Below are 20,183 nucleotides of genomic sequence, written 5' to 3' on the forward strand. Positions count from 1 at the left end.
AAAATTGTCTACACGGATATGAAACACCTAAGAAACACTGAATTGTCACATTTTGTATTGTATTTTACGGTACTGAAATTACATTTATTGATTTTAATCCGAATGAATTTTCAGAATTAATTCTATTATAACAAACAGTTATAATATAACAATGTTATATACAAAAGTATAGTATTTACAAAAAAGTGCAAAACATATTAAAAACGGAACAACCATAACTTCAAAAATGTTGAAAATAGTTATGAATAAGAAAAAAACCTGGACATACTCTGTCTCGATCTTACAACACGTTGGACATTCAGATAAAATATACCCGTACCCTATTGCGCTATAACGGTCAGTGTAACTTATTCATCGAAACTAGATAAGTTTAATCACATCTTACTGCGTACCTCTCACGGAATTTACCGAACATTTATCGAATATTAATATATTCTGTGCATTGACCGTATAATCAGTATGGAATTAACAGGTTAATAAAATCAAACAATAATGTCAGTAATTCTTTATAGTTGTAAAGGAAGGACTCCAGCTGACTGGTTCGTTTACACCTGAAGAGACTTATAATATTATGCTCTTGATTTCTGTCTGTCTATCTGTCTGCCTGTCTGCACTAGCTTATGAATATTTAGTTGGGTATTGTACAGAAGGTAACACTCAAATTCCATCATTCTTACACTTAGGTGGCCGTCAATTGTCTGACTGAAGTTGCTTAAAGGATAATTGGGAAAACTACATTAACCATTCAGGGATTGAAAATTCCAATTGTCTGCTCATATTTATTAAGATATTTAATATTTTTTTAACCTCTTATAAAGAATATTCATTGGAATCAGGTAAAATGTTCTTCTGATTGAAGATACCTAGATTTCAGGTTTAAGATGTCCAGTTTTAAGACAAAGTACAAATCAAGGTTAAAAGGTTTAATGCAGCCATTTCATATCCACTTTATATCTTCTTAACTTTGTTAGAGTAATTTATGACTCTTAGGACATGTACTTAAACAAATATAAGAACAGGGTTACCCACATTACAAATGCCAGTTTCATGATGAAGGTCACAGTTTAAATGTTATAGGTTTGACATCATTCTGTTCAGTATCTTTCAACTGCTCAATAGATGATCCTTATTCTTGGGTCAATTGTTTAATGTATCATGAAGCCATGCAGTATCCATATTTCAGGCATCCTGTTGTCAGGTCAAGTTAACAAAGGTAGAAGTTATAAGCTAGTGAATAAGTACTAGTTCTGGAACTCAACAACATTGCTTAGAGCATTATACTGTAGTGTAACATTTTCAGCTCAGATATCCTGGATATTTGTCAGAAAGGTTGTTTGGATGATTCTAGCTCAAGTTCAAATACAGGTCATCTGGGGTCACATAGCAATTATATCGAAAAGCCTTGTTTACATGTGCTATTCAGATGCAGATATGAATGTTGTGATATTGTATGTAAGATTAAGAGTAAAGACATGTCTGTTTTTCATTCATAGTTAGCAATACATGTAACATGTATTAATTGTTCATTATCATTGGCCTAAATAATTGGGTGAGCAATATAAGGCCCATCATTGCCCTCTTGTTTGATATTTTATGTTGTGAGCAAGTAATTTTGGAAGTCTTCTTCAATTGAAATAGAATTTTATAGGCATGTATCAAGCAGACTTTGTTTCCCTGCTTGTGTGCAACGCTTTTATTTCATGATAGAAATAGTTCATGAAAAAACAATATTTTACAATTACTTTTAAGTTTCTGTTATATATGTTTAAGTTTCATATATATATATGAGCCACATCACGACAGAAACAACATAGTGCATTTGCGACCAGCATGGATCCAGACGAGCCTGCACGTCCGCGCAGTCTGATCAGGATCCATGCTGTTCGCTTACCAACTCTTTTACCAGTAGAGAAACTGATAGCGAACAGCATGGATCCTGATCAGACTGCACAGATGCATATAACATGGATTAACAGAGATGATGGTGATGTTTGTACTGTTCAATATTAGAATAATTTTTCTTTATTGTGATTATAAAAGATGTCATCAATAGTTATCTGGATTATTTTGTATTTATTAGTTGATTGAAAATATTTATATGAAATACAATATAATTTGAATTTCAGATATTACATCTTTAGGAACTTTGAGGCAGTACAACATACTCCACAATTACGTCGAGGTGCACAACTGTTTGTGTTATCCACCTTTGTCATTGACTATTTGATCATGTAAGTTATATTTGAGCCACGTCACGACAAAACCAACGTAATGCGTTTGCGACCAGCATGGATCCAGACCAGCTTGCGCATCCGCGCAGTCTGATCAGGATCCATGCTGTTCGCTAACAAACCCTATAACAAGTAGAGGAACTGATAGCGAACAGCATGGATCCTGATCAGACTGTGCGGATGCGCAGGCTGGTCTGGATCCATGCTGGTAATGCAAACGCATTACGTTGGTTTTGTAGTGACGCGGCTCATTTATCTTATGTATAAAGAAATAACGGTAACAACAAACAGATTTTATTTATGAAGTACTTTTCTTGCTTCGTGAATTAATTTGTAAATTTGATCAGTGAAATTAATATAAAGGCTTATTACAATAATGAACAATGATTACATTCTGTATAGTGAACATTGATTAAAGTTTATATAGAGACCACACATTGTATTGCTTTTGAATTCCCTAAGGTTAAGGTTAGGTAATAAAATTGAACAAGAAAAAGTCATAGACTGCCAAATCCCCTGCCTAAAATGTTGAAAATATTTAAGGAATGAGATATTATAATCAGACTTGGTAAATAGTGAGCTTTTGTGGAAACCACACTACTGTTTTAACAGTTTAGTTTAGGCCTATTAGGATCAATGTTACTATTGCTGTTTCTGGTCAATATAGAATTAGGTATTTGATATTTCTCAGATTTTCAATTTTATGTTTTTAGGCTTTTGGACTTCAGTAGAGTTCCTTTAATATTTGGACACAAGATGTTGAACAACATTATCATGTAACTTTCAAATGACCTTGAACATCGAAGTTATGTTTTTAAGATTAATCAAATTTGCAATAACTACTTTTTATCAAAAGATACATTTGATAATTGCCAAAACAACATGTTGCACCTAACTGTTACATTAAATAATTCAAAATATGTCCTTGGTGTTTGAATGACCTTCACCCAATAAAGCATCTTTGAAAAAAAAAAGAAAGTCTGCCCCTGGTTGTGATGACTTTTGAATTTTTAAAACCTGATTTCATGCCATTGTAGTATTTCTTGTTAATGAATGGATTTGGTTCATATTTTGACAAAACAATAAATGATAAATGTGATATGTTGAATCATTCAAATATGCTTTTGTCCCTAAAAATGACCTTGACCTAGCAATAATTTTGTAATTAATGGACACATTTGATTGATACAAAAGAACCCTAAAATCATCAAGGACATGTTGAATTATTCAAGTACATTGTTAAACTTTTATCTGCCCTTGACCTTGACTGCCGAGGTCAAATATGAAATTTAAGTTAAATTCTGTACAAAAATGATGTTGTGCTTAAAACCCTTTGCCACAATGTGCATTCTCCCATGTGTTTGCCTTCTAAATTTGGAAAAAAGTTGATCACTGCAACTTGCTTGCAGTGGCACTTGTTAGAGAATATTACATATATGTCACTGATACCTCTTTACAATTTTTTATTCTATTATGTCACATGTGTGGCATTCATTGAAATATTCATATCTCACTTACACTCAATAATTACTTTATTTTTCTATAAATGTTTGTCTTTTGAGTGTTTGTGAAATTCTTACTGGTGTATTTTTTTCTTTCAGAAAAGAATTTATGAAAAACAGAGACAATAGAGAAAACTTGTTTATTTGAAAAATGAAGAGAAACTTATGTTAGCAGAGTGTTACTATGGTGACTTTAAATATAGTTGTTATGGATATATAACTTTGGATTAAATTATAAATTATTACAAACAAAAAAGTACAACATGAGGAACTAGATGTTTTTTTTTTTAAATCTACTCCTTCAAACTTATGTAACATTTCTTACAACTTCATAGCTTTACCTCATGTATGTTTGAAAAAGGAAATCTGTTACAAAAATAAAGATGTAGAGTTTAGACAAGTTTGTTTTGTATTCTTCTGGTTGAAGCTCCTAAAAGGTTTTAACATTTTGACCATGTGATGTATAAAATTTTTATTCACGGATGTAGCATTTGAGAATAGGACCTTGTATGGTTAACCATTTTGGCAAGGTGGATACCTTCAATGCCTCTCTAACAATTGTGGAGTAAGAGGTCACTGGGGTCAAAGTCAAGGTCATTGTTGTAAAAAAATAACATAAATATTTTTGCTTATACAGTCTTTAATTTCAAATTAATGTCTTTCATGTTTAAAACAGACATGTGTAAGGAGGTCCTCTTCCTTTGGATTCAGTTAAGGGTCATTTGGGTCTAGGTCCAATGTCAAAAATAGATTTACAGGTGCACAGGTATTACCTTATTCTATTGATTGATGTCTTATATTTGGTATGAACATTAAATTGAGGAATCTTCCTTTGGTCGGAGTTAGGGTTCTGTTGGGTCAAGGTCATAAGTGCTAGAAATAGATTTTTACACTTGCCCATAACTTTTTCATAGATCAAAGGATTTTGAAAATACTTGGCACAAATAGTCACTATAATAAGACGATGTGTCATTTGCAACACCTGCATCCCTACCTCCAAGGTCAAGGTCACAGAGTGCAAAGATTTACACAGTCTATTATAGGGTATAATTTGTGTCCAGTCCATAACTTTTTCATAGATCAAGGGATTTTAAAAATACATTGCACAAATAATCACAATAATAAGACGATATGTCGGGCGCAAAACATGGGTCCCTACCTCCAAGGTCACACTTAGAGGTCAAAGATTAACATAGTCTGTTGTAAGGTATATTTTGTGTCTGATATATAACTTCTTCGTAGTTCAAGGGATTTTGAAAATACTTGGCACAAACAGTTACAATAATAAGACGATATGTCATGCACAACACCAGCACCCCTACCTCCAAGGTCAAGGTCACGCTTTATAGATTTTTAAATTCTGTGTTTCATTTTCTTTCTTTGATAAATTAATTGTTGTTTTTGCAGATCAAGCATTGATCATAGTTAAATTTGGACTGAAAGTCCTGAGATCCAAACCTCAATCTTTTCAAATAGCACAATTTTATGCTTCATATAGCGGGGAACGTTGGTAACTCTGGTAACAAATTGTTGTATATTTGGTAGGTAGATATCTTGCATGATCTGCCTTTGGATTGAGTTGTGGTCAGTGGGTCAAGATCAGGGCTGCCAAAAAGAGATATCTGCACATTTGCTTATATATATTTATGTATTGATTTCAACTGAAAAAAGAAAATTAATGGAGTTCTTGAGTGTGCAATTATTGATTTACTATCTGTGTTCAGAAGACTTTATCCAAAACAAGTTGACTTTGCATCTTCTTTACTTGGTGAAGTATATACCTACAGAATGAAAATTGTTTAAATGTTGTTAAACAATGCTTAATCTAAGAATATAATAACATAACCTTTTTTGTGAAAACTAATAGGGGATGGGGACAGAGAGAGGCTACAGCTCGTTTTCTAGTGATCTGCTCTTGAATTGAGCATTAGCTTAATTTAAGAGCAGATTACTTCTACATAAGCATGTGTAATATTAGTATATGTTTTTATAGTGTAACCCTGTTCCGTCATTCTGTCATCATCAGTTTCCGTTCATTATGCACAGATTCAACTCAAATTTGACATATGGATATATGGTCAAGTTCTAATTAGGTCATGGGACAAACTTATTACTCTTGAACGTTGGAAAAGAATGATATTTCCAGTTTTGCACATGTATGTATAGGTTAAAATCGCATGTGCAGGTATTTTACCAGAAAATACAAGTCAAGTTCTAATTTGTTTTGAAAGTTATCCCCCTTGAACTTGGAAAAGATTTAAATCAAAGCACAGAGGGCACTGAATTTGTTTGGGTCTTAGAAATTACGAAAGGTGAAGGTTGTGAGATTATAAACCAATTTATTTTTAGCTCACCTGTCACAAAGTGACAGGGTGAGCTTTTGTGATCGCTTTTCGTCCACCGTCCGTTCGTCGTCGGTCCGTCCGTCCATAAACTTTTACTTTAAATGACATCTCCTCATAAACCACTAAGCCAATTTCATCCAAACTTCACAGGAATGTTCCTTTGGTGGTCACCTTTAAAAATTGTTCAAAGAATTTAATTCCATGCAGAACTCTGGTTGCCATGGCAACCGAAAGAAAAAACTTTATTTATCTTCTTTTAAAAAACCCAAAGAGCTAGAGCTTAGATATCTGGCATGAAGCATCTTCTAGTGAGTGTCTACCAAGTTTGTTCAAATAAAAGCCCTGGGGTCAAAATTGGCCCCGCCCAAGGGGGTCATGGATTTTCCCTATATGCATATAGTAAAAACTTAAAAAATCTTCTTTTAAAGAACTCAAAGAGCTAGAGCTAAGATATTTAGCATGAAACATGTTCTAATGGGTGTCTACCAATTTTGTTCAAATAAATGCCCTGGGGTCAAAATTGGCCCCGCCCCGGGGGTAATTGATTTTCCTTATACGTGTATAGCAAAAACTTCAAAAATGTTTTATGAAAAAACCCAAATAGCTAGAGTTTAGATATAAAGCATGAAACATCTTATAGTGAGTGTCTACAAAGTTTGTTCAAATAAAAGCCCTGGGGTCAAAATTGGCCCCGCCCCGGTGTCATTGATTTTCCTTATATGTGTATAGTAAGAACATAAAAAATCTTCTTTTAAAAAACCCAATGAGCTAGAGCTTAGATATTTAGCATGAAACATCTTCTTATGGGGGTCTACCAAGTTTGTTCAAATAAAAGCCCTTGGGTTAAAATTGGCCCTGCCGGAGGGGGGGGGGGCAGGTCATTGTTTTTCATTATATGTGTGTAGTAAAAACTAAACATCATGAAACATCTTCTAATGGGTGTCTTCCAAGTTTGGTCAAATAAAAGCCCTGGGGTTTAAACTGGCCCGCTCCGGGGGCCTCTATACAGGTGAGCGACCTCAGGGCCATCATGGCCCTCTTGTTGTAGAGTGTCAGCAATGCTGTTTCCAGTGTTATAACTGTAGTAAATTGGTAACAAGGTTAGCTTTTAAAAAAGCTAGTACCGACTCGCTTTGTATTTTTTTCCAGGGGTGTGTTTAAATGTAAAAATGACAGTTCTGTTAGCTGAAGAGACTTCAGCGAACATCAAAATAAAAGTGACATAATAATAAAGTTATGGAATCCAGTTCTCTCAGTTTAACAAAGAGGAATATGAATATATATGAAGATACATGTTAACAGATACTAGTAGAATGAAGTCCCTATGTCTATGCACATTTACTATATGGCCTGTTGACCTTGACCAAAAAAAAATGTTAGATAGGTAGAATTCATAAAGATGTCTCTTTATACGAAGTTAAGTTGTGATATGTTATTTAGTATTGGATTGAGTGACAGACACAAGTCCTAGAGTAAACACAAGTTGTCAATCAATTCAGCCAGAAAAGCCGGGATCGTATTAAAACATATAGGGATTCCGGGAATTGATCAGTTCAAAAATATAGTTTTCAGAAAAGCCGGGATCGTATTAAAATATATAGAGATCCCAGGAATTGGCCAGTTCAAGAATATAGTTTTCAGAAAAGCTGGGATCGTATTAAAACATATAGGGATCCCAGGATTTGACCAATTCAAGAATATAGTCTTTGATTTTTCCAATTAGTTAGGCATATAATTATAAGTATTTTATTTTTGTGATTTCCGCATTTTAAGTTTGTTAATAAATAGCTCTAAATATATCTATATCCTAAGTTAAATTAATTTAACGTTCATTACATACAATAAAAAAAATAAAAACTTAACGTTTAATGGCCTTTCATTACGACAATAATCATCACAAATATAGTTTATTAGTTTTTCCTCTATATCTAATACGATCCCGGATCCCGGGCGTCCCGGATTCCGGCCAGTAAATACATTCACTAAATACCATAAAATGACCGGAAAAAAAGAAACAAACAAAAAATGCACAGAACCAGATGTACACATATGTTAATTAACCAAGCGAAAACTTACTACAGAGAAAACAGGTGAAATCGCTAAATCAAGACTCAGTGTAAATATAATTTATTGAAAAGAATTCATGAAAAAAAAAAACATTTAATCATCATTATATCTTTGCGCTCAAAGCAATACTTGCTGCTTTTTTAAAAATGGCGTGAAAATTGAAGTTTTTTTGACGTTATGTAAGATTAAATTTGATTGGCTAAATAATTTTGGATTCCAGCCATGACAGATAAATTTTGTAGAAAGCTGGAAGCCAAGCTTCGATTAAATTTTTGGATGGATTCGGAGTTTTAGGTTATTTCTTAGTAAAATCCTAACGTAATACCGGCTCGCCGGCATAAGGCTAATTGCAACACTGATATTCAATTCAATGTTTATTTGGCTTAAACATTAAAAGAAAATAATTTGAAGCGAGCGTGTAACCCCTGGACCACAGGGAAGTTATAAGAAATTAGCCTTAAACAAGCCATATTATTCTAAATTAGGGTATGTAAACAATATCAATTTCGAGGTATTTTGTTCACTGTAAACCGATGTAAATAATCATGTCCATGTCCTAGAATCAATGTCAGCCTAACTTTACTTTTCAAAAACTCTAAAGTTAGGTGATCACAATAATCCGAAGCTTTACGGAAATAGCCGAGCAATTTTCATTGATTAAAATGATATTCATCCGCGTAACAAAATTATTTCAATCTATCAACGGTAATTAGCGGAAATGTTAATGAATTACACAATATTAGAAATCTTCGATCAATCAGGAACTATTTTTTCTTCCCCTCAGAGGTTTGAAAATTAATGCGCCTGAAATAAAAATCACAATTTCTAATTATTGTCTTGGCTCAATCTGACTAAAGTTCAGATCTACTCATCTCTTTTATGTAGATCTGATAACGAGCATATATATTTCGCCTATTTTTAGCCATGCAATCAAATCGATTTTTACATGGGCATTAGAAGAAGAAAACCTGTATCCGAAATTGGACTAATGGTTTTTCACAAGATTTTTTAACCAAGCTTGGTAGGATTGATATTTGCGTGAAGGGCTTCGGAAGTCGTTCAAAGAATTGTATTCCATGCCAAAATCTGGTTGCACTGACACCAAAAGGAATTATAACAATAAATTAAAAAAAAATCTTGTAAAGACCCACAAGGCCTAGAGCATGGATATTTTGCATAAGGCATTATCTGGTAGACCTCTACCAAAATTGTTCAAATTATAGCCCTCGGGTCAAAATTATCCCCGCCCCGGGGTCACTTGATTTTTACTATATACATATAGTAAAACCTTAGTCAATCTTCTTGTCTGACGGTACAAGGCTTAGAACTTTGATATTTGGTATATGATATTATCTATAGGTTCTCTACCAAATTTGTTCATATATAGCTTGAGAGGTTTGTAATTACAAAACTCTAAAATTATATAACTGTGTTTAAAATATTTTAGCTATTTTTCTGTCCATAACTAAGTGAATGGGTAAACTTTTTTGACAAATTTGCAGCGTGCAACTGAAACAGGCATACGCTTAATTTATGAAAAAACTGCAAGTTGGTCTAAATGTGGTATGTGTTAAGTTCAGACGATTTGAAACTCTAAACAGATAAGGTGAATGCAATAATAAAATTAAGTGAGCTTTTGCCGCTTGCTTAAAATAATGAGTTTAAAACCTTTATTACCTCTCGTTTTGCTCCTCATCTGTCTCATGTAACTAGACCTCTTAGATAACTTCAATTAAAAAATGTGCAGTTTTCGTAAGGACAGTCCCAATTATAAATTGATGCTTTTGAGGATTGAAATCAGTCATTACCAAACCTGGTTAAGTCCTAGCAGATTATGATCCTAAAGGGGAAGTATCCCCACAAGTTGATTCGAGCGCGCTACCATTACGCAAGGAAGTAAACCAGTAGCATGATTCAATGATATTAACTATCACTCACAAAAGATATTCGTAAATTGAAAAAGAAATGCGAGCAAATGTGTTTGGGTGTTCTAGGTTTTACCAGTACATATATAATAGACACATTATAGTATGACCATTTACCATTGTCCTCAAATTCAATCTTTCATTTTTAAATATACATGCAAGGTTACAGTGTATGCTTCTCATATTTTAAAAAAGCAAAACAACAACAACAAAACTTTTCATTTCATTCATTAAGCTCTACAATAGTCTAGATTAAACATACATGTTAATTCTTTCCTGTGTGTGACAGCAAATTAGAAAAATATAGGTCACTTACTGTCCCTACTCTTAGAAACAATAATAATGTCCTGATAACCACACGCTGTGTAGACCACCACTCATGATATTTTTTTTGGAATTATAGGAAATAGCGGTCTCTATGAGATCTGAGATGTTACAGCTTGTATATTCTATATACTTTTCTGTTCAGAAATGTCAACAATTAAAGAGCTTCATGGGTAATATTTTGGCCAAGGATTTCTGCTGTAATCAAAAACATCCAACTTGCCTAGAACTTAAATTGTAAAGAGCTACTAATTCCTATAGATGACTATCCCTATCAAGTGTTTGTCTCTGATTTGTTCATTTTGGAAAACAAAAAAATACATTGTGTATGCCACTACTTTGAAGGTTAAGAATTTCCATTCAAAGCTGGCAATTTTGCTATAAGTCAGTAATCTGATAAGAAATGGAAACCTGCAATGATAATAATAAATCATTTACTGTTTGCACTGGACAAGGTACACTTTACCTTGACGAAAACCAATGAAAATTTCACAAGATTCTGATACACATTCGAAATGTAGCCCTGATTCTGTCGTGCAATATCTTATTCCCTGCGGGCCGGAGCCCGCAGGGTATTGGTACGCGTTTAATTTTTGAGGCATGGAGGAGCACGTGACCTGTTTTCGGTACATGGAGGAGCATGTGATCTGTAAACCGTACATGATTGGTTAATTGACCTATTCGAAAACCTAGCTAAATACCGTTTCCCGGTACGTTACGGATTTACCTGTAGGGAATCATTGTATACACACCGGTCTCTCGACACAATGCTAGGGAATTAGTCCGAATTACACCTAATTAAGAACATAACACTATTACGTGATATGTCTAATTTTCTATTATTATTTTACCGTTTAAGTTGGAAAAACTTGCATGATGTGTTTGAAAATTATCAATGTTTCTTTAATATCTATCTGAAATTTTACAAACAATAAATTGTTTATAGTGAAAATCCACAGAATTAAAACATTCGTTTGTGGCATCTGCCATAATAGATAGAGCTATTTTCTGCGTAAACTTGTGTGTTTACTTTATTTTATTTTTTTTTGCACGGAATTATTCATACAATGGTATTTAATCATTTTCTTAAACAGAAATATTGTTTTATTTTCGACAAAGACCAAAGACCTTCTTCTATTGATCGATTATTGTCAACTCGTATATTCCTGATACAAACGTTAATGTTTTCTATTTTTCCCCAAACAATGTTGAAAATAGTTAAATGAAATATCTTTAAATCATTGTAAATGTTCCCCGCAGGAAACCATTTTACTTGTAAGAATCTTACATTGGTTGCTGGTACAGACCGGAATATCTAGCTCGTTTGTAACTATTTACGGCGGTAACGAGGCTGCCAAGTGTTCGCTAAACAGTTACCCGAGAGCTAGATATTCCCGTCTGTACCGACAGCCAGTGTTTGATTCTTTATCTTGCACACTAATTGTCAATTATTTTCGGAACAGAAATTACGAAAACTGATATTTTCATCACACACTTTTTTCTTATAGTAGCATATGAACTTACTAAAATGCTTGAGCTAGAGTCAAGAAACTTTACATGAATGTTGATCAGCATGTGAAATTGTAAAGTGTATGGGAAGTCGTTTAGAGTATCCTTTGGCAGTCCTTCAGTCACAATGTCATGTTGTACGTTGTTTTTAAATAATATGTTTACTATTTCTTCTTAAATTAACATATACTATTGGTTAAAAAATGACCTGTTTGTTTAGAATTTCTGTCCTTTAAAGGTGAAACAAAACTGTTCCTTGGAATTCCATGATTTATGTATTTTGGGTCAAACATGAAACGATAAACATACAGCTCTACTAATAGTACAAATGAGGTTTATCAGACTTTGGTATAAGTAATCTACTCTTAAAGTAAGCAAATGTTTAAATTCAAGAGCAGATCACTCAAAAACGAGCTCGAGCCCCCCACCTTCCCAACCCCTGATTAGTTTTCGCTAAAAATTAAATGACATTTAAGAGGCAAATTGTTATCTTCCATGTTAATCATCTTAATTTGTATCCAATAAATTGTAAGGATAAGAGCGGCCGGGTCTATCTCGACTTTTCTTACTTCTAAAGTCAGATCACTAAAGGAAGAATATTATAGTAAAGAGTAGTTTTAGAAAACATTATTTTCTAGTAAAAATAAAATTCAAATTTCATATTTGACATTGACGGTCGAGTGCATTCAAAGGCCAATGTCACATTTTAATTAATCACCACGTCAGTTTTGTCATAACTGCTCTTTTTGTCAAAAATGAAACAAATCCATGATTTAATAAGACAGTTATGACAATTTAAGGACATTTCAATAATTTGGCATTGACGGTATAGGTCATTTAAAGGCCAAGGTCATATCAGTATAATTCAACATGTCGGTTTTGTCAACTGTTTTCTTTTGTCCAATTATGAATCAAATATGTAAATAAATAACAAAGTTATGACAATTTGGTCAAATTTCAATCATTCAACCTTAACGGACAAGGTCAGTGAAAGGTCAAGGTCATATCAGAAAATGTCAACATGTCGGTCTTGTCATATGTGTTCTTTTGTTTGAGTTTGAATCAAATCTGTAAATAAATAACAAAGTTATGACAATTTAAGCAATTGTTAATAATTTGACCTGGACAGTCAAGGACAAACAAGGTCAAAGTCATATTTGAATTGGTTTTTTTATCCAATAATAAATCAAATCCATAAATTATTAACAAAGTTATGGCCAACTGTAACAAATTTCACAAATCAGACCTTTTGTGTCAAGGTCAAATACAGGCCAATATCAAGTTCAATTAAACCTTCTTTAGAAATTTGTCCTAAGGATTATTGTATACAGTATAAAGACAACACATTCATTACTTACAAATTGACAGGCAATTATAGGAAAACAAACCATGTGAAAGGACAATAATTTGACCTTCGATGTTAAGAATATTTATGAGTTTATTGTCCTCAAGGTAGCTATGATCAAGTATGAAGACAAGTCAATTCATTCATAAATAAAATTGGGTCTCAAGTAAAAAAATCATTAATTTGACCTTCAAAGTCATGGTCAATGATGAGTAAAGGTCATAATACATTTAGTTTATTTCCTAATTCGTTTCTCTCAACCGGAAATAAATTATTTACCATCTAATAAGGTAAATCAACTCTAGGAAAAGATAACAAAACACAAAATGGTATTTAGGAATTGTCTTGTGCATTGTGTCATATCGAACACAAATTGTAAATAAATTCAACTAAATAATTTCATGATAAACTCACCAAACAAGCATATAATACATTATCGTTACTGAGTAAATATTTGCATGTATCGTATATCCATTAACATTATGTTGAATCATTATTATATCAATAAAGATGCGTAAAGTTATAAAATTCACATGTTTATGATAAGTCAATCCTAAAGTCCATGACTTCGTATCACTTAAAGGATGTATAATATAAATTGAGTTTTCAATGCCGAGAAAAACTAATTTTTACGAGAAATTATATAGAAATCATAAAGTCTGCAGGTTACTTCTAAAAAAAACAACAAGAACGTGTTTGTCAAACACAAATACCCCCGGCTCAGATTCTTGTCAGTAACAGTATTTCAAACAATTTTTACCCATTCACTCAGTTAAGGATGGAAAGTTGCATTACTTGACAAAGTCTTGTGAAAAAATATACAAACTCCATCCGAACTTAAAGGACCACCTTAAGCTGTTTATAAAAATGTAAAACAATCTATTGTCATTACCAGTTGATATTGACTTTGTGACTTCCAGCACTGGACTATCCAAGGTATATTCCTTTCAAATGTGAAAAACTTGAGGCTATAAATAAAGGCTACATAAGCCATTGTATAAAAATCCCCCATTATATGGTCCTACCAAATATAAGAGACATCTGTCAATAGAATAAGGTTAATACATAGGTCCATGACCTGTCTAATTCTAATTTTCAGATTAGTGGATACAATAAGAATTTCACCACAACCTATTTGTTAACAAAAGAGCACATATCAATGTTTGTGGTTAAATCGAGGTCAGATTAGGGATCTATCAATATACCTGTAAAAATGTAAAAATCTATTTTGACATTGGTGACATTGGCCTTGACCCAAAAGACCCCTAACTAAACCCAAATGAAGACTCCCTAAGCAGTTTGTATTAAACATGAATGTCATCTAAAAAATAAAGGCTGTATGAGCAAAACTGTTTAAATTTGTGTTTTACACCAGTGACATTGACCTTGACTCTAGAAACCTCTTTCTCCATAAAAAATTAGAGGACCGTTGAAGGTATGGTAATCGCTATTGTCCCACCGTTAGCGGTAGGTACATTACGGGGACACCAGTGAGGAGAGGTTTCGGTAGAAACCGTAATGTTACGGTAAAAACCGTAACTCCGCCCTCTACATCCAACATGGCTACTGTACGATGAAGGTGTAAAAATGAGTTTACAACTTGAAACTTTGAACAGTGTGAAGGTATTCACCTACCAAATATGAAAGATATCATTATCAAATGAAGTAATTAGGAAGTATTTAAGATAAATCCAACTTGTCGGAATAGGTTAACCATACAATACTATTTTCAAAGTGATAAAAAGGGAAACAACTGAGGAAAATGTATGGCACAGTTATATTACTTGGCAATATCATGTACTTTAAATTGATAAGTAAGTGTGGTAATTATGAAGCCATTAGTGTAGATAGAACTTAAGATATATCCAACTTGCTTTTTTAGTTTCAGCAATTATTCAATTTTAAGTCCTGAAAAGGTCAATTACTTGGTAAAAATGAAAGCCATAGTTATGTTACTTGCCAAGATCATGGACATTGTGTTGTGTGTAAAGTATAAAGCCATTGGTATAGGTAGAACCCTGAGAAAAATTCAACTTGCCGTTTAAGGTTAACCTCGTACAGACAGACGGTTCTATTACTGTAATTACAAACGGGGGCAATGAAACATTAACAATTATAAAAGGCACATAATGCCCCAAAAAACCTTAATATTTGGTGTCCTGTTATACTTTCTAGAAGTTGATGACCAATAATTAAACATCTAACATGCTCTAAAACTATTATTTAAACCTAATGAAATTCATGTTTGCCCTTTCTAAACAAAAAAAAACAAACAAACAAACATTATAAGTTTCTGACACGTGATGAACCTTTAACAAATCCTTTCAATTTATTCTGAACAAAAAAATCTTTGAATATTTCTACGATTTAAAACATAAATATTTATGCAAAAGAAATTTTTGTAATACTAGAAGTTAAAACAACCTTGCAAAAATAAAACAAATTCATGCACAAATCATTATTATTATAATAAAACTCATTTTAGTACACTTTTAATCATATCTGGAAAAAAATATTAAAGACAATAATTCAAATACAGTATAATAAAAACCTGCAATGTGATTATTTGTATATGACTTTGTGAAACAATTTTTTGAAATCCAATAAGATGCATAAAAGAGTATTTCTCTATTAAATTACATATGAAAACAAACAACTAAAGGCCAAAGGCCATATATTCGCTGAACATGATTAAATCTTTAAACCATGACAAGATATACAACAGGCCATTTATTTTCTTTGACTGTTTGAAATAAAATAAATGTAGAAGTTTCTCACTTTGAAGACATTCTACGATTTAAAACAAAAATATTTTTGCATCAGCATGCATCATTTTTGTAATAGTAAAACAAACTTGCAAAAATGAAACAAATTCATGCACAAATCATTATTATAAAAATAAAACCCATTTCATTACTAACACGGCACAAGGATTTTTGTATCGGATATTATTGTAGTACGTTACAAGCGGCAAAAATGAAACATTGTAAAGAAACTAAAAAAAAATGCACAAAAAATCTTTGAAATGTCATTACAGTAAATTCACGAAATAGCATAAGTCTTTTATTCATATCTGAAAAAAGCAATACTAAACACCATAATTTATCAAATCTAATAAAAACCTGCAATGCAATATGTATATGACTTTGTGAAACAATTTGTTGAAATCCAATAAGATGCGCAAAAGAGTATTTCTCTAATTTAAATTACAAATGAAAACAAACAACTAAAGGCCATATATTCGCTTAACATGATTAAATCTTTAAACCATGATAAAATACAACAGGCCAATTTGTTCTATGATTGTTTGAAATCCCTTTCAATGTAGAAGTTGCGCACTAAGAAGAATATTAATTCCTACGATTTTAAACTAAAATATTTATGCAAAAGCAATTTTTGTGATAGGAAAACAACCTTGCAAAACTGAAACAAATTCATGCAAAAATCATTATTATAAAAATAAAACCCATTTAAGTACTACAAACACACGGCAAAAACGTTTTTTATATCGGATATTATTGTAGTACGTTACAAGCGGCAAAAATGAAACTTTAAAAAGATGTACAAACAATCTTTGTGATACCATATTTTGCAATAAAAACATTACAGTAAATTCACGAAATAGCATAACTCTTTTATTCATATTTGAAAAAGCAATACTAAAGACAATAAATTCCCCAAAATTTATCAAATCTAATAAAAACCTGCAATGTGATTATTTGTATATGACATTTTAAAACAAGAGCCGGTTGAACCGGCTGATGCTCCTCGAATAGGTTTTGGACACAGGAAGGTAAACCTCTTGTAGTGTCAGAGTTATATCACAGACAAAGTTCAAAGTGTTAAAACAAGGTAGCAACCAAAATGTTGTGTATGACACGTCGTCTTAATATGGTGATCATTTCTGTGAAATAGTTTTAAAATCAGACTTCAAAAAACAAAGTTATAGGCCGGACACGATTTTGCTGCAAGGTCATGCTGTGACCTTGACATTCGAGGAAGCGACATTCGAGGTTGCGCATGACACGTCGTCTCAATATGGTGATAATTTCTGTGAAATAATTTTAAAAACCAGACTTCAAACAAGAGCCCGGTTTGAGCCGGGTGATGCTCCCCGAATAGGTTTCGGAAAGTACACCTCTTGAAGTTTCAGAGTTATGTCCCTGGAAAAAGTTCAAAGTGCAATAATTCCAAAATAAGGCAAGGCAGAGTTACTGTTCTTTGCACTGCACTTCTAATCAATGTGATCTATCAACCTACAAAGTTTCTTGTTGATATCTCTTATGGTTTCCTAGTTATGTCCCGGACAACTTCAAAAAGTAAAAAAAAACAAAGGGCAATAACTCCAGAATAAGGCAAGGCAGAGTTATGATTCTTGTGCACTGCACATCTACCAATGAGATATATCTACCTACAAAGTTTCATGTTGATATCTCTTATAGTTTTACAGCTATGTCCTGGACAAGTTTTTTCTAAAAGGGGAAATAATTCAAAAATGAGGCTTAACAGAATTATGGTTCTTTTGCACTGCACTTCTACTCAATGATATCTATCTACCTACAATGTTTCATCTTGATATCTCTTATAGTTTTAGAGGTATGTCCCGGACAAAGTTCAAAGTGTTAAAATTAACAAAGGGCAATACCGTAACTCCAAAATAAGGACAAAAAGAGTTATTGTTCTTATGCACTGCACATCTTCCCATTGAGATCTATTCACATACAAAGTTTCAAGTTGATATCTCTTATATTTTTTAGAGTTATGTCCCGGACAAGATTTTTCTATAAGGGGAGATAATTCAAAAACCGGGCAAAATAGAGTTATGGTTCTTTGACACTGCACTCCCCCTCAATGCCCTCTACCACTGTATGAAGTTTGAACAAATTATCTCCAAGGGTTTTCAAGTTATGCTCCGGACAAGACAACGGACGGACGGACTGACTGAAGGACGGACGGACCACCCGGCGACTATATGCTCCCCGAAATTTTTAGGGAAGCATAAAAATGTTGAAATCCAATAAAATGTAATTAAATTACATATGAAAACAAACAACTAAAAGCAATATATCCTCTTAACATGATTAAATCTTTAAACCATGACAACCTATACAACAGGGTTATTAGTACTATGACTGTTTGAAATCACTTTAAAAAGAATAGAAGTTGCCCACTTAGAGGAATATTTATACGATTTAAACTTAAATATTTATGCATAAGCAATTTTTGTAATATTAAAACAACCTTGCAAAAAAAAAGAACCAAATTAATGCACAAATCATTATTATAAAAATAAAACCCATTTAAGTACTAAAAACAACACAGCAAAAACGTTTTTTGTATCGGATATTATTGTAGTACGTTACAAGCGGCAAAAATGAAACATTGTAAAGAAACTTAAAAAAGATGCACTAACAATCTTTGAAATATCATATTTTGCAATAACAACATTACAGTAAATTCACGAAATGGCATAACTCTTTCATTCATATCTGAAAAAAGCAATACTAAACACCATAGCATAAGTAACTTTTGAAATAGTAAAACAACCTTGCATAACTGAAACAAATTCATGCAAACAACAGCTGTCACTAAAGTAACGAATGCCCCCGAAATGGTTTCTTAAGCATGCAGGTATTATGAAAAATAAGAGAATGTAACTAATTGCTTAATATTGATCTTTGTATTATTGTACCTGTAATCTCTAATTGTGATAGCGTGAACCTTCAAATTATAATTGTGACCTCGATATTTGAAGAAGGGACGTGGTTCCTGGACGCGACAGAATAAGATCGACACTTGTGCCAAGTTATTTCAAAGTCCCTCAATGCATAACAAAGTTACAGTCTGGACATGATTGTTGTGTAAAAGGGGACACGGAAGGACAGACGGACATGATCCTTAGCCGCGAGATATTGTCTTGATGTGGTAGACATTTGTGCCAAGTTATTTTAAAATCCTTCCATGCATGATTAAGTTATTGTCCGGACATGAATGTGTATCAAACTCTTCTCTAGAGAAAGAGTACATTCAAACTATAAGTGTGTCCTTGACTTTGAAGGTAGGGACATGGATTTTAGTTGCGACATGTAACTAGACATTTATGCCTAGTTATATTCAAATCCTTCGATGCATGACAAAGTTACAGTCCGGACACGATTGTGTGTACCTATAACCTCTAATTGTGATAAAGTGAAATTCAAAATGATAGCCTGACCTGGACCTTTGAGGTAGGGACACGATTATTGGATGTATTATTGGATGCGACACATTGTCTTGATGTGGTAGACACTCATGTCAAGTTATTCTAAAATCCTTTCATGCATGACAAAGTTACAGTCCGGACACAAATGTGTGTACCTATAAACTCTTATTGTGCTAAAGTGAAACTTCAAAATGTAAGGGTGATCTTGGCCTTTGAGTAAGGGACGTGATTATTGGACGCAACACATTGTCTCTATGTGGTAGACATTTATGCCAATTTATTCTAAAATCCTTCGATGCATGACAAAGTTACAGCCCGGACACGATTGTGTGTACCTATCAATTCTAATTGTGATTATGTGAAACTTCAAAATGAAAGTGTGAACTTGACCTTTGAGGTAGGGATGTAATTCTTGGACGCGACACATTATCTTGATTTGGTAGACATTTATGCCTAGTTATTTTAAAACCATTCGATGTACGACAAAGTTACAGTCCGGACACAAATGTGTGTACCTATTTACTCTAATTGCGATAATGTGAAACTTCAAAATGAAAGTGTGACCATGACCTTTGAGGTAGGGATGTGGTTCTTAGACGCAACACATCATCTTGATGTGGTAGACATTTGTGCCAAGTTATTTCAAAATCCCTCAATGTATCACAAAGTTACAGTCCGGACACGAATGAAGTGGAGACGCTCAGACGGACAGACAGACGGACGGAGGGACAGA

This window comes from Ruditapes philippinarum, unplaced genomic scaffold, assembly GCF_026571515.1.
Source record: "Ruditapes philippinarum isolate M1 unplaced genomic scaffold, ASM2657151v2 ctg6616_1_1_1_1, whole genome shotgun sequence".
Taxonomy (NCBI): Eukaryota; Metazoa; Mollusca; class Bivalvia; order Venerida; family Veneridae; genus Ruditapes; species Ruditapes philippinarum.